This window comes from Nematolebias whitei, chromosome 1, assembly GCF_014905685.2.
Source record: "Nematolebias whitei isolate Nwh7 chromosome 1, NemWhi1, whole genome shotgun sequence".
Classification (NCBI taxonomy): domain Eukaryota; kingdom Metazoa; phylum Chordata; class Actinopteri; order Cyprinodontiformes; family Rivulidae; genus Nematolebias; species Nematolebias whitei.
The window spans coordinates 82,799,473-82,809,058 of record NC_056498.1 but is presented as its reverse complement, the minus strand read 5'-3'; positions in this window follow the sequence as shown (position 1 = coordinate 82,809,058).

Here is a 9,586-nt window from a genome sequence, read left to right as displayed (position 1 = left end):
CTGGTTGATCCACCCTGAGACGGTGCTATTTAAGAGACTGAGCTGAATACAGCTCCTCAGACTGAGGAAGTCTCTCGGATGAGAGACGAAACGTTTCTACATTTTTTTTGTTGATTTGCTTTGTTTTGTTTTTTTGAATGTCCAGAGGACCAGATTTAACTTTTTTAGATTTTTCTACCTGGATTATTGAGCATGCATCAGGATATTATACGTCATGTTTCAAAACAACGGCGCTAATTTGTCAAAATAACAGCAATCAAAATGTCAAAAAGACAGTCCAATTTGCTTTAATAAAAGATGGATAGATGGATGGATGGATGGATTGATTGATTGTCCTTAGTTGAACAACAGAAAATCGAAGCCTTCAGGTGCTTCAAACGATGCCACGAGACTGGAGCAGGAGTGGAGAAGAGTTCAGCTCAGAACCATGAAGTGAGGAGAGGGAGGAGGGGGTTTAGGACACCTGGCAGAATTACAGCTGCTCTATTCACACACAACCTGCTGTTCCTCTCCAAAATAGTAATTTTATAAAGTGTTTACAAATGTAGGTAAATGTTGATATATAACAACCCGTTAAAATACACCAAAGTGCAGGAAATGGCATCTCTGTTATTCAAAATTTTCTGTGAGAGGACACACGGACCCAACCCCGGCCTGCCCGCTGTTCCAGCATCAATCAGTTTACAAATTAAGCCCTGGTTCAATCAAGCTGCGTCATTCTTCAACAGATCTGCACAATATGGAGATCTGTTTGTGTATTTACACAACCAGATGAGATGTGTTTATAATGATGGAATTTTAGGAAACCTGAAAGGGAAATGTACTAAATATTTCTGTATTTGACCTCATAATTATGAATGTAGATATGTAGCAAAACCTGTGAACTTGTAACTTTGATTTGTACGCATGCAGAAAAATGTGTACTTGTATTTACATTTTTAACCTGCAAATAAGATTTACATGAATATTTTTTATGCAAAGTAACATAAAAAAATGGTTACAAATGTGTAAATTTATATTTACATGAATATAAGTAGAATTGCAAGCTCAAAATTCATCATTTGCTTGTGTGTATTTTCTTAACTTGTGTCTATATTTTCAGTACAGTAGTCCCTCATCTATCACAGGTGTTAGGTCCTGCTTGCTGCTCACTTACCCTGCTAATTTGCCGCATTTACTTACCCCATTAAGCCCAACTAATGGTCTCTTTTCTGTCTTGCTTTCTTTCTAGCCTGCTTAGCTTGCTAACTGGTCAAATTCACGCTTCCCTATTTAGCCTTGCTAATGAGGGAGCGCGTAAGAACAGCATAAGCAGACTAAAATGTCTAAGCAGATATCTTTTTGCCTGTTTAGCTTGTTAACTGACAAACTATTATCTTTCTCTACAACTAATTTGGTGCTGGAGAAGAGCAAGAAGAAACTCTGAGCAAAGGGCTAGCAGGGCGGGAAGTTCTGGTTCATGTCCATGTCCGAGCGCTTGCGGATATTTTTTCTCTCTGAGTCAGACACCCATTGTCCAGTTTGTCTTGGCATGTTGCATGCTAAGGCTGCACTTGCTAACCTGTAGCCAACTCTGCAAGTTGACCTTGGAAAGACGAGTAGGGTTCCTGACAAAGACACTAGGAAATTCAACCGCAACGAGGGACCCGCTACTGTTCGAGACTCTTGAACCAACCGCAGAGTTAGTCAGATGAGATCGCGGACAGCGCCGCAGCATTATCCTGGGGTGAGCAGATGGATGAGCTCCTTCCCACAGATGACGTGGATGAGAACCTGGCCAAGTTCAACATGCAGACTATGTTGCTGGCGGATGACAAGATCTTTTTGATGGCCTCAGGTGGCCTCTCTGAGGATGAGGTCAGTGCCAACAAGGAAGGGGAGGAGTTGTCACAGGAGATGGTGGCTACACCTGTCAAAGTGGATGGATTCATTCCAGTTCTGTTCAAGCTGTGCCGCAGAGCAGCCGAGTGTCTCAATGTGCCAGGGTCCACTCCTCCACCTCGACAGTTTCAGTCGAGATTCACGGGTAATTATTTTCTCCCGAAACAACAGACCTTGGTGATTTATAAATTAACTTTGTTTCCAGATTTTTTTTTTTATCACAGCTGACACTGCCCTGGGTGTCTCTTAAGGCCCCATTGTCTCTGCCTTTCTCCCAACTTTTGGATTTGGAAAACATAGAACCAGTGGGTCTGTCACACATCCCACCCATGAATGAAACATTTGACATCCAAGCTGAACGCGTCAGTGAAGTCTGCAGGACAGCTGATTTTATCATTTGGTTGTCTGGCACCACAGCTATTGCCCTCAGTAAAGCATGGCGGAAGCGGTTGTTGCACAGCAACACCTGTGGCTCACTCTCACTGAGCTGCCAGAGAGCTAGCGCTCAGTTTTTCTCCAGCAAGCTGTCAAACCTCCAGGATTGTTTGGACAAGCTTTGGAGAAAATTCAGAACACTGTGATCAGAGAAGAAAGCAGGAGGAGGCCCTGTGTCTGGGGATGCTGAGATGCCATTACTCCCAGTTCAGAGACCCCAGCAGTCACAAGAGCGTGCCTCCATGTCAACATTCTCTCCCTCGGCACCCTGCACCAAAGTGGCCTCCACCAGAGACTGAATCATAGCAGTCACCATTCCCTACAGGTCAGCAAGGGCGTCTGCAACCCAGATGGCCACATGGTCCAAGCACCGCTTTGTCCCGAGACAGGCGGGAGCATCATTATCAGCTGTGAGGGAGAACCCGGCATAGAAACAATTTCCAAGTTTTCATGAGAGTTAGTTTGCTGTGGCGACCCCTGAAGAAGGGAGCAGCCAAAAGAAAAATAAATAAATAATATTTTCATTTATTTCCACCTGTGGGAGGGGCCAAAGGGGTCGGGTGCAGTGTGGGATGGGTGGTGGCCGAGGGTGGGAACCTTGGTGGTCTGACCCTCGACTACAGAAACTGGCTCTTGGGACGTGGAATGTCATCTCTTTAGTGGGGAAGGAGCCTGAGCTGGTGTGTGAGGTTGAAAGATTCTGGCTAGAAATAGTCAGACTCACCTCGATGCATGGCTCTGTATCAGGAACCAGTTTCCTTGAGGGGGTTGGCATTCTTCCACTCTGGAGTTGCCCCTGGTGAGAGGTGCCGAGCAGGAGTGGGCATACTTGTTGCCCCCCGTCTTGGTGCCTGTACATTGGGGTTCACCCTGGTGAACAAGATGGTAGACTCCCTTTGCCTATGTGTTGGGGAACAGATTCTGACTATTGTTTATGCTTATGCACCAAACAGCAGTTCAGATTGTCCACCCTTTTTGGAATCCTTGGAGAGGGTTGTAGTATGTTAAGGCTAAGTTAGCTTCAGTTAGCTTAAGAGCTCCACTACAGTCAATTTTTAATAACGGGTTCTCACTTTTTTGAGCTACTTGACAGATATGTGGCAGAGGTACTGTGTTGGAGATGGTCTAATCAGTGACATGAGACGTTAATTTTCTTTGACCCATCAAAATGAATGTGGTCATTTATTAACAGAATCAAAATTTAACATCAAAACATTGTGCACTTGATTATGCTATCGGCTCTGATTAATAAAACTTGGCACGTTTTACTTAATAAAAACAACAGACATTTCTGAAGATATCTGGATTAATTACTGGCAAGATAGAAGTTTAAAGATGGGAAATGAAGGAGTTTAAATGGAGAGAAAATGGATGGATGAGGATGTATGTCTGTAGACCAGAACAACATGATCCTTTCAAGCGCAGTTCGCCCGCTGTACACTGGTAGTGAAGCTCGTGACGACTCTTTACCTTGGCAGAGGATGAATCAGCTGCGGTCAAGAGGTCCCTGGCACGCTACCTTTCAGCGTCTCCTCAGGGTGGCTGCGACTCGGCAGAAGTCGTGAGATAATCCGTACCACCGAACAAACTTCCTCAGAAGTTATAGGGCATTCACCGGGTGGACTCACATGAGCTGTGAGTCCATCAGAGGTTCCACTCAGATGTGGAAGGCTCCATAATCCCAACTAGACTCGGAAGAACTCCCAACTAACTCCAGCACTTCAGAACTTTCTCTAGGCTAGAACTTACTGGAACTAGGAAGTGTCGACTTTTAAAGAGTTCTGCTTCCGGTCACTTTTAGGAAGTCCTGATTGGTTGAAAGAACCAACAGGGCTGTGGTTTTAGTGACGTCAGAGGGTCATTACAAGTCGAGAAAACATCAGAAATGTTTAGGAACGGTTAGTTACAGACGAGAAAACATTTTGGAGAAATGACAGACTTACAGGTGCCAGTTCTCTTGTTTCTGTCTAAGAGGTTTAAAAACACGACAGTTCGTTCCAATAACCTGTCTTGGACTGTCTCCGACTTTTGACCGACATCACTCCTTTCTCATTTCAGACAGAAGATCAAAAATGCATAATTACTTTGTAACATAGACAGTTAACTTGATTTCTACTTTGAATGAGGATTAAAAAATCATTAATACTGTTTCACAGTTGATTTAAAATGAGTGGTTCACTTCAACATTTAAAAATGGTATGAACTAAACACACTTTTGATTATCAAGATATTGTAAAATAGTAATGATGATATGAAAAAGAGAGTGTTCTTTCAATTGATTAGTTCAGGATACAATTAGAAAGTCTCTGGATGAGCTAATTTGTATTTCTGGATTCAAATCAATGAAATAACAGTTCCTGTCCCATGAAGGTCTTCAGAGGCAGGTTTGACCGGAGGCCTAGTTCACTACAGGGTACTATAGAGTGCCCCTCCTGGGGACTCCTTTGTTCTGCTGGGGGACTTCAACGCTCACATGGGCAATGACAGTGAGACCAGGAGGGGTTTGGATGGGAGGAATGGCCCCCCTGATCTGAACCCAAGTGGTGTTCTGTTATTAGACTTCTGTGCTCGTCATGGATTGTCCATAACAAACACTATGCTCAAGTATTAGGGTGTCCATATGTGCTCTTGGCACAAGGACACCCTAGGCCGCAGTTCGATGATAGACTTTGTTGTCATCTCATCTGATCTGTGGCTGCATGTCTTGGACACTCTGGTGAAGAGAGGGGCGAAGCTGTCCACTGACCACTAACTGATGGTGAGTTGGCGCCGATGGTGGGGGAAGATGCCGTCAGACCTGGCAGGCCCAATCATATTGTGAGGGTCTGCTGGAAACATCTGGCAGAGTCTCCCGTAAGACAGAGCTTTAACTCCCACCTCCGGGAGAACTTCAAGCATGTTCCGAGGGAGGTAGAGGACATTGAGTCCAAGGAGGCCATGGTCCACGCCTCCATTGTCGAGGTAGCTTATCGGAACTGTGGCCGCAAAGTTGTTGGTGCTTGTTATGGTGGCAATCCTTGAACCTGGTTGTGAACACTGGCGGTGAGAGATTCTGTCAGGCTGAAGGAGTCCTATCAGGCCTTTTTGGCCTGCAGGACCCCAGAAGCAGCTGCTGGGTACTGGCAGTCCAAGCCGCATGTGGCTCGAGTGGTCGCTGAGGCAAAAACTCGGGCATGGGAGGAATTTGGAGACCATAGAGAATGGCTTCCGTACAGCTTCACTACAATTCTGGTCCACCATCTGGCGTCTCGAGGGGAAGCGGTACACCACTAACACTGTTTATAGAGTGTGGGTGGTGCGCTGCTGACCTCAACTCGGGATGTCGTGGGTCGGTGGGCAGAGTACTTTGAAGACCTCCTCAATCCCACTAGCACATCTTCCACTGAGGAAGCAGAGCCTGGGGACTTTGAGTTGGGCTTTCCAATCTCTGGTGATGAGGTCACCGAGGTGGATAAAAAGCTCCTTGGTGGTAGGGGATGGATGAGATTCATCCAGTGTTCCTTAGGGCTCTGGATGTCGTGAGGTTGTGTTGGCTTACATGACTCTACAGTCATCATCAGGCCAAGACTCGACAACAAAACAAGTTTAACGTACTAATAGCTCATCAACACCATCACTATTCCAATAACAACACATTCAGTGTAGGACAACACTCCAGTAGTCAATTACATGCCAGGGAGACAGAAAAGTGGGTGAAGAATTTATCTGACAGACAGCTCACCCAGCCAGAGACAGAGATTCTTGCCAGGGGACTGAACTTTGCGGTTGCACCAAGTAGAATTCCTCTGGTGGAGATGATCACAGCTACTGAGTCAGCCATCTGCAACAACAAAATTAAAGAGGCTGAAGCAGAACAGCTCAGAATCAAAGTTTCAGCCTGCCTCAGCAATGCCAAACCACCACCTTCCAACATCAGTAGAGAGGAGAGGGATGCACTCACCACTCTTAGCAAGGACAAAAACATCATCATTCTCCCAGCAGACAAAGGAAGGTGCACAGTGATTTTGAACCAGAAAGACTATCATGAGAAAGTTATGACACTCCTTAGTGGCTTAAACACTTATGAACCTCTGAAAAGAGATCCAGGAAGTGGTTATAAGAAAAAGTTAATAGATTGCCTGAAAATTTTGGAGCAGGACAAGGCTATTGACCGTTTTCTGTACCACAGACTGTACCCAGGGGAGGCCACACCTAGTCTGTATGGTTTACCTAAAATCCACAAACAAGGTGTACCTTTAAGACCAATTGTTAGTATGATTAACCCTGTCACTTACAATGTTTCCAAATATCTGGCGTCTGTACTCATCCCTTTAGTTGGCAGCTCAGAACACCACATACAGAACACCATGGATTTTGTGGATAAGGTGAGTTATGTCATCATGGAGACTGATGAAACAATGGTCTCTTTTGATGTCACATCACTCTTTACGTGCATTCCTTTTGATGATGCAGTAGAGGTGGTCAGTTTAAAATTAAAATCAGACACCACTCTGAGCAGCAGGACCACGCTTTCCACAGAACAACTGTGTCAACTCTTGAAACTGTGCCTGAAGTCAACCTACTTCACATATGGGGAGCAATATTATAGGCAGAAACATGGGTGTGCTATGGGGTCTCCAGTTTCTCCTATTGTTGCCAACCTGTACATGGAGGAGGTAGAAAAGAGAGCCTTGACGTCCTTTTCAGGGACACCACCAAGTCATTGGTTCAGGTATGTTGACACCTGGGTTAAAATCAAATCTCAGGAAGTCCAACATTTTACTGACCACATCAACTCTGAGGATAAATATATCAAGTTCACACGAGAAGATGTAAAAAATGGCAGGTTGGCTTTCTTGGACTGTGAGGTCTCAGTCTCTGATAGAGGACATTTGCAAACTGAGGTGTACCGCAAACCCACCCAGACAGACCAGTATTTGCAGTTTGACTCCCATCACCCTTTGGAGCACAAGTTAGGAGTCATCAGGACTCTGTATCACAGAGCAGACAGCGTCCCCACTAGCTCAGGAGCCAGGCAGAAGGAGAAATCCCACACAAGACAGGCTCTAGAGCAATGTGGATATCCTAACTGGGCCTTCCTGAAAGCAGAGAAGAAACCCAAACAGGACTCCAGTCAGCCAACAGGTGAAAAGGAGGAACCCAGACCCAAACCAGTGGTCATTCCATATGTTGAGGGAGTATCGGAGAAACTGAGATGTTTATTTTCTAAACATAACATCCCAGTGGCTTTTAAACCCCAAAATACATTACGGCAAAGACTGGTTCACCCCAAAGATCCAGTCCCCCGGCACAAACAGAGTAATGTTGTGTATGCTGTTCAGTGTCAGGAGGGCTGTGATCAGTCTTACATCGGGGAAACTAAACAGCCACTGGCCAAAAGGATGGCCCAGCACAGAAGATCAACATCATCAGGCCAGGACTCTGCGGTCTACACTCATCTCCAGGCCAGCGGTCACTCTTTCAGGGATGAAGATGTTCACATCCTGAACAGAGAGGAACGATGGTTTGAGAGAGGAGTAAAGGAGGCCATCTTTGTGAAAATAAATCGTCCATCATTAAACAGGGGTGGAGGCTTCCGGGTTCAACTGTCCCCCTCTTACAATGCTGTGATTGCTAGTATCACTCAGCCCTCTGTGAACAGTAAACAGCCATCAGTGTGCTAATGATCCATTGTTAGGCTGATGGTCCTTCTTGAGCATGTGATCAGCTGGTTTTGGTTGTCAGCAGCAAAACTGGTTGATCCACTCTGAGACGGTGCTATTTAAGAGACTGAGCTGAATACAGCTCCTCAGACTGAGGAAGTCTCTTGGATGAGAGACGAAACGTTTCTACATTTTTTTTTTGTTGATTTGCTTTGTTTTTTTTTGAATGTCCAGAGGACCAGATTTAACTTTTTTAGATTTTTCTACCTGGATTATTGAGCATGCATCAGGATATGACTCTACAGTATTGCTTGGACATCGGGGGCAGTTCCTCTGGATTGGGAGACTGGTGCGGTGGTCCCCCTATTCAAAAAGGGGGACCGTAGAGTGTGTTCCAACTACAGGGGAATCACGCTCTTAAGCCTCCCTGGTAAGGTCTATTCTGGGGTTCTGGAGAGGAGGGTCTATTGGATAGTCGAACCTCAGATTCACGAGGAACAGTGTTGTTTTCTTCCTGGTCATGGAACACTGGACCAGCTCTACACTCTCAGCTGGGTCCTGGAGGGTGCATGGGCATTTTCCCAACTAGTCTACATTTGCTTTGTGGACTTGGAGAAGGCATTTGACCGTGTCCCTCGGGGAACCTTGTGGGGGGTACTCCGGGACTATGGGGTACCAGGCCCTTTGATATGGGGTGTTAGGTTCCTGTATGACTGGTGTCGGAGCTTGATTCACATGGGCAAAAGTAAGTTGGGCTCGTTCCCCGTGAGAGTTGGACTCAGCCGAGGTTGCCCTTTGTCACCGATTCTTTTCATAACTTTTATGGACAAAATTTCTAGGCGCAGCCAAGGTGTTGAGGGGATCCATTTTGATGGCCTTAGGATAGCGAGAGATCGATAGGCGGATAGGTGCAGTGTCTGCAGTGTCTGCAGTGAAGCGGTTGCTGTACCGGTCTGTCGTGGTGACGAGAGAGCTGAGTCAAAAGACAAAGCTCTCAATTTACCAGTCGATCTACGTTCCTACCTTCATCTATGGTCATGAGCTTTGTGTTGTGACCGAAAGAACGAGATCATGAATACAGGCATCTGAAATGTTTTCTCCGCAGGGTGTCTGGGCTCTCAGAGATAGGCTGAGAAGATCGGTCATCTAGGAGAGACTCTAAGTAGAGCCGCTGCTTCTCCACGTCAAGACAAGCCAATTGAGGTGGCTTGGACATCTGGTTAGGATGCCTCCTGGATGCCTCTCTGGTGAGGTGTTCCAGACATGTCCCAACTGTCCCATTCACAACAGCTCTCCTCCTTGATTGTTTTACTTGAATTTATTATTTATTAAACTTTTATTTGAAAGGGCAAATCCCATTAAGATCACATATCTCTTTTGCAAGGAAGGCCTGGGCCTGAAAGCTGCCTATTATGCATGTTTTTGGACAATGGGGGGAAACCATAGTATCTGGAGAAAATCCATGCAAACATAAGGGGAACATGCAAATGCCACACGAAAGGACCCCAGGTCCAAAGCAGGGATTGAACACAGGACCCTCATTTGCTCCACTCTGGACCCCTGAGCAAGGCCCTTAAGCCCCACCATCTGCTCCCCCGGGCGCAGCTTTTTGCTCTACGCAAAGGGCC